General features: G+C 40.0%; 1 non-coding gene across 1 annotated transcript; it reads right to left on the reverse strand.

The window, feature by feature from the left end:
* Positions 1 to 957: 957 nt before the first annotated feature.
* TRNAR-UCG (transfer RNA arginine (anticodon UCG)) lies at positions 958 to 1030 on the reverse strand. The gene has a single exon. It is a non-coding gene; the product is annotated as a tRNA-Arg (tRNA).
* Between the last annotated feature and the right edge of the window lie 5620 nt (positions 1031 to 6650).

Here is a 6650-nt window from a genome sequence, read left to right on the forward strand (position 1 = left end):
CTGATTAGATTTATTTCTGCTTTGAATATTTTAAAGAAGTCCCTGGTAAACGAAAGGATGTGGAATTTTCTCAGTAGGAAGACTTGACAACTAATTCAAAATATTTCATAGTTTAAGACTATTTAACATTGCGATTCCTTCTTGAATCTACTTTGATACGTCATATTGTTCTATTAATTTGCCCATTACATCTAAATATTTAAATGTATTTGGCCACATTCTTTCCACTTGTGTAGAGGCTGCTCCCTCTTCGTCCTAATTTGCGTGACTGGCCTCTTCTCATAGTTTCAGGTCTCTGTTTCAACCCTGGTTCCTCAGATATTGCTGAAAGTCCAACTACTTCATCCCACACCGTGCGGAGGAACCCACAGGAGGTCTCTGCAGAGGCCAGAGAAGGACCGCGCGCCTCTCGGGAGGCAGCCACCTGAATCAGGGGCGGGTTTTAGAACATCGTTTCTCTAGCGCCTCTAAAATGTGGCAAGTTTTCCTTTCGCAAGGGGGCGACATTTAAACTGACTTCAAAAAAAATCTCTCAACATAAAGACGCGTTTTCAGCGTCAAATTGCCGAGAACCAACTGAAAACCAATGGAAGAATGAGGGTCGTCTCACGCTAAAATAACAGAGACGTCCCGGCACCGCCTGACCGGCGAGCAAAATTCCTTGACATTTGTGCCCTGTCGCACCCACCTCGTTCACTGTGCCCACCCAACCCACTAAAAGAGGGTCAGAAAGACCAGGGCTGGCGCTTTTCCCTGTTCCCACAACTGTGTGCCTGTCTGGCCCAGGACTTCTAAAGTACGAGCGGTTGGATGCAGGGGGCTGGCGCCGAGCCCACTTACTGAATCAATCATACCAGAGTGGAGATCTCTGGAGTGCTCAGATGCTATAATTTGGAATCTGAGAGCTGGGACAGTGATGCCTGGGAAAAGCGAACCGGAGCGTGAAAAAGGGACTTACAACCACGAAGGGATTCGAACCCTCAATCTTCTGATCCGAAGTCAGACGCCTTATCCATTAGGCCACGTGGTCCTCCGGGCTCCCAGCTGTGAAAAATTTTACAAGTGTTGAGAATCTGGACTATTTCTGTATTATTTAGTATTGATATAATTCTTACGAAGAGACGTCTTCCTCACTAATCTTATTTAAAAGATGGTGTCATTGATACAAAAGCCAAGTAACTTCTCCAAGAAATTACGGTAAGAGGCTAAGGCAAAATGGAAATTCCGCCTTTCTCCAAACTCCTGCCCTTAGTTTGACACCAAATTTCTTCTCTGAACAAAATTTTACACTTGCATTGTGATGCCTCTCTCAGCCGATTGCATTAACCTGTAAAGAAATAGAAGGAGAAAAGGACTGAATGTCCCTCTGTAATCACGGCTACAAACGCTCGGTTTACCTTCAGAATGGATACAGAGTCAGAATTAAGACCCTCCGGGAATAAATGAAAATCACAAGAAAGACCCCTCCTGCCACCCTCTCAGCTGGGCGCCCAATCCTGCCAAGACTGCTTCAATTAGGATTGAATCGAGAAGCGTCTTCCTAGGCCTGGCCCCTCTTGGAAACCACGATGAATAGACCCGCTGAGTACCCTCCAGGGAGACCTTTGTTAAAAAGTCCAACAGTTGCACTTAGCGAGCAATTAGAAAATGGCCCTCCTCTTGTGCAGCCACTGGGTTGCGGTGTTGTGTGGCTCAGAGGTAAGGAGCCAGACTTCAGGTTAGAAAGGCGGGGTTTTGAGTCAATTTGTGGTGCTCGTGTATTTTCTTTCCGGCACCTCATTTTCCCCAGCCGCCCTCATCTCAGTGGATCCCGATCCCCCACTAGCGATGGCGCGGGCGAGGAGAGCACACGGGTAGTGGGAAGGTGCGCTCGAGGCTGGCCGGGTTACTCAGCACCGCCTGCTTTGGACACTCTTCCTGGGGGTGCTGTGGGCGTGGTGAAAGCAACCCGGTTGGAACCCGAGGCATCTGGGGGACTTCATCCCCCATTATTAGGAACTGGGAGGGTCGGATTTTGGTCTTTATCCAACCTGCCTTCTCAGCACATTCTGGCTCCCGGCCCCCCAAAGTCGGTTACATAGGTTTTGCACAATTTAGAGGTGCTGGAGAAACAGTGTTTTCTCAAAAGCTCTTCTGAGCAGCGACTGAACCCTGAGGAGGCTGAGCTCTTTCTCTTGCTTTCCAGGAAAGCACCACCCCGGTTCTCTGGGCCACATCAGGTCAAAGTGACAGACTGTCTGGGGTCTATCCTTAACCCAGCCTTCAGTAAGCATTCCAGGAACTGAAATCTAAAAGACGCGAAAGGTTAACCAAAAAAACCGAAAAAAACCCAAAAAACTCAGAAGAAGAGTATTCCAGAAGGTGGATCAGAATGTGCAATGGTGTAAAGAATTTTGCCCAATTAATTTGAAATTTTAAATGAAACAGCAATTTTGCAAAAAAAAAAAAAAAAAAAAAAAAAATCAAAATTTTGTTAAAGAAGAAATAGCAAATATGAATAGTCCTAAACCATTAAATGTATTGAATAAATAGTCAAAATTTTTTCCACAGAGAAACTCCAAACCCAGATATTTTAATCTGGAAGTTCTATAAAACATTCCAGAGACAATAATTTCAACTGGACACAAATACTTCCAAATATAGTAACAGAGGGAAGCCTCTCCATCTCATTTTATAAGCCTACTTTCATCCTAATATCAAAACCAGCATATCAAGAAATTAAAGGAAAAAAGTTTTGTTCACCTCTGTACAGGCAGAAAAAAGCATTTAATAAATTTCAGTGTCCACTAATGGTACAACAATTTGGAAATAGAAGGAAACTTCTTTAACCTGATTTTTAAAATACAAAAATAATCTGCAGAAAACATAATACTTAAGGGCAAAAAATTCAAAACATTCTGTTTGAAATTGGGAACACGTGGAGTAAACCAGGAACTGCCACTTCCATTCCCTACTAGACAAAAGGAGAGTAAAAAAACGTGTAAGGAAGAAAGGAAGAAACAGAAATGTTTTTTTAAAACAGATCGTATGCTTGTGTATAAAGATCAACCAAAAAAACGTATTATAGTGTCAGTTTTAACACATTTTCATGACAGCTATAAAAATTTACAAAAACAATTATACGCAATAAAGAAAAACCTAGAAATCACACGGAATGAGATGTTAACATAATATTTCAATAACAAGAAAACATTCCAAAACAAATACAACATGGTATCATCTATAGAAACCACAAACTAAGCATACTAAATAATCTAATGTTTTACGGATACATATATAAGTAGTAAAGCTATTAAGTAAAATCAAGGGAATGATTATCACAAGCATTAATACTGTGGTTGTCTTAGATGAGAGAGAGGTGTAAAGTGGAGGGGGGCAAATGGAAGTTCTAAAATAATGGCAATGTTCTCTTTCCTAATTGGTGACTGTTTTTCTTTTTAAAGCAAACTACTTTTTTTAATTGAAGTGTAACAAACATTCAGGAAAGTGCCCAAACATGAGCATATATAGAATACTTATATTTATGTAGGTATATATCTGAATATATGTGTATTAATGTATCACTGAATATTTACAAAGAGAACATATCTATGAACTCTCACTCAGATCTTTTGTTCCAACTTATTGCCACTATTTCCATCAAATGGGATCCAGAATTAAGTTTTGTCACTTAGGCTGTCTGTGTCAAGAAATAGAACATTACCAGCACACCAGAAGCCCCTCTCACGTGCCTCCTAATGACTTTCCTCATAAGGGTAACCAGTCTTTTGACTCTGATATCATCTATTAGGTTTGCACATTTTAATAACATATAAATAGAATTATACAATAAATACTCTTTTATGCCTGGCTACTTTTGTGCAGCACTATGAGATTCATCCATGTTTTTGCATTTAACAATATTTTTTGTTGCCATATATATAGTCATATTGTATGAATATGCCACAATTTATCCATTCTAGTGGTGGATGTATGGGTTGTTTCCAGTTTGGGGATATCATGAATAGGGCTGTTAGGAACACTGTTGTATATGCTTTTTTGTGGACTTGTGCACAAATTCCTATTGAGTATTGTAATTAAGAGGTTGACTCCATTTTTGATATTTACTGAGAGCTTTCAAGACCCATCACTCTCACTCACATCTAAGCCAGCCCATAAGAAAGTGTTTAAGCTCTCTCAGAGAAAAGATCAAACCACACGAATCCTGGTTCTCAGGAATCTTCACCCCCCAGCCCACCCTCTAACCCAATAAAAGCCAAAGCCCATCACCCTTCCTTGCTCTTCCAAGCTGTTTTTGGACTTACCTGTGAGCCTCCCCTGCTCTCCCCAGAAAGCATCATTATGTGAGTGATAAACATTTTCATATCCTCTTGGTGCATGTGTAGCATTATCAGTCTTGCCATTCGAATCATTTGGGTACAGTGACCATTTCATTTCAGTTGAATGACTGCAAGACAGATGTGTACTTAGGAGTGGACTTAACTGTGTCACAGCAAGTGACTTTACTACAAACACTTTTGCAAGCAGCATATGTGATTTCCATATATCTGGAATTACATGTAAAAGAAATGGACAAACTGAAAATGGGAAAAAATATACAACAAACTAGATTAAAAGATAGATGAAAAACAATTATCTATAACCCAACAAACTCAGCTGTTGAATCCAAGACTCTATTTCAACACTATAGAAATGCTAGTGCCAGTGGGGCTAATGAAATATTTTTTATGTTGAATTCAGGTTTTCTTTTATTTATGGAAAGTTTTTTTTTTAATTGAAGTATATTTGACCTACAACACTATATTAGTTTCAATTGCACAATGTAGTGATTTGATATTTTCATTATGAAATGATTACCATGATAACTCGAGTTACCATCTGTCACCATACAAAGATATTGCAATATTATTGACTATATTCCCCATGCTGTACATTTCACCTCCATGACTCATTCATTTTGTAACTGGAATTTTGTACCTCTTAATCTCCCTATTTCACTCATCCTTCCACTACCCTCCCCTCTGACAGCCATGGTCAATCCATGTTGTCGCAAATGGCAAGAATGTGCGTATTCGACACCTCTCTGAACCCCTCCCGGGACAACCATCCCGTATTTCCCCAGAAAACGACCCTCGCAAGTTCACTTGCCTTTTTGTGATGGGAAGAAGAGAGTTGCGGAAGTTTAAACTAATTTTTAGGGTTCTGACTTTTCCGGGGTTGGGAGGAGGCAGGGGCTACTGTAGTACTGTTATCGGACAATTTCTTCATCCCTTCCCAGGGATACAGAAATGTGCAAAGGAGGCCCTACTGGGATTCGAACCCAGGATCTATCCTATTTACAAGGCAGGCACTTTAACCAACTAACCCACAGAGCCTAGCAATGAGTGGGTTTCAAAAGTAATTTTATTGAATTCGTCATTTTTCTTTGTTCTTTTGAGAAATATCCTCATATCTTCTTTTTCTGTCTTATTCATATGCAGTTTGTGCGCATTTCAGTGACTGAACAAAGGGCTTGACAATGTGATGATTACTATGCCTCACAGCAACACAGAAGCTAAAATGATGCCACAGACACCAGGTCTGAGTCCAGACTTTGAGTGAAAATATTGTAATACCTTACATTTCTGTAGTACTTTAGAATGTGCCAAAAGCTTCTGAATTTATTTCCTCTTTGAACACCAGTGACAATCCCAAACGTTGAGCATATTATCGTCTTTCATATTCAACTCCAAAAATGTTTAAGGACTTGTTCAAGTTTGTTCAGATAGTGAACCACTGGAGTTAAGACGAAGTCATTTTCTGATGCTAATTCAATCACATTGTCAATACAGCATTTTCGCAGTGCTGCAGAAACAAACGACCCCAAGAATAAAAGTGGCTTACCGTAACAGATACACTGTTCCTGCTATTTGTCCATCATGACTCCACCCAGGATAACGGAGCCACCTCAACCTGAAACACTGATGGCCTCTTGACAGAGGAAGAAAAAAGCAATGGCAAATCAAGGACTGTTTCTTGTTTTGTGCCCAAAAGTAACATGTCAAGTCTGCTCACATTTCATTATCCAGAGTGAAGTAAATGAGTCAAATCTGATATCTGTGGAGTGGGGCAGTATAATCTTACCCCAGGAAGAGGCAGTAAATACTTTTGAATAATAATAATTTATCACAACTACCATCCAATATTGTTTCTCATTTGCCAAACTCGGGATTTTTCTTTTTTCTTTTAAAAAACTTCTTTATTTGTTCATTTCCTCCTTGTCTGTGTTGAAAATGTTCAATGTTGTGGCTTTTAAGCTCATAGTTTGGGAAACATGAGTATCCATTTTGGTAAAGATAAGCTGGGCTAGTGTGGGCGCTGTGGAAATTCAGTCAATATAATCTATTGTTGCTATGTCTTTGGGATGAGGAGTAGGAGAAAGGATGAAAGATGAAATTGCAGTTAATTAAGATGAGTAAGAACAAGGTAGTTCTTGACAGCAGTCTCCTGTATACCCAGATAACACTCATCTGGGACTTTGATTGACAACTTTGCATATGGCTAATAGTAAACACCACCACAATCAAGATGGAACATTTCATCACACCCCAGAATTCCCTCCACAATAACTCATTTTTACTACTGTATTCTAGTTGTTGAATAAACACAGT

This window comes from Balaenoptera ricei, chromosome 11 (assembly GCF_028023285.1).
Source record: "Balaenoptera ricei isolate mBalRic1 chromosome 11, mBalRic1.hap2, whole genome shotgun sequence".
Classification (NCBI taxonomy): Eukaryota; Metazoa; Chordata; class Mammalia; order Artiodactyla; family Balaenopteridae; genus Balaenoptera; species Balaenoptera ricei.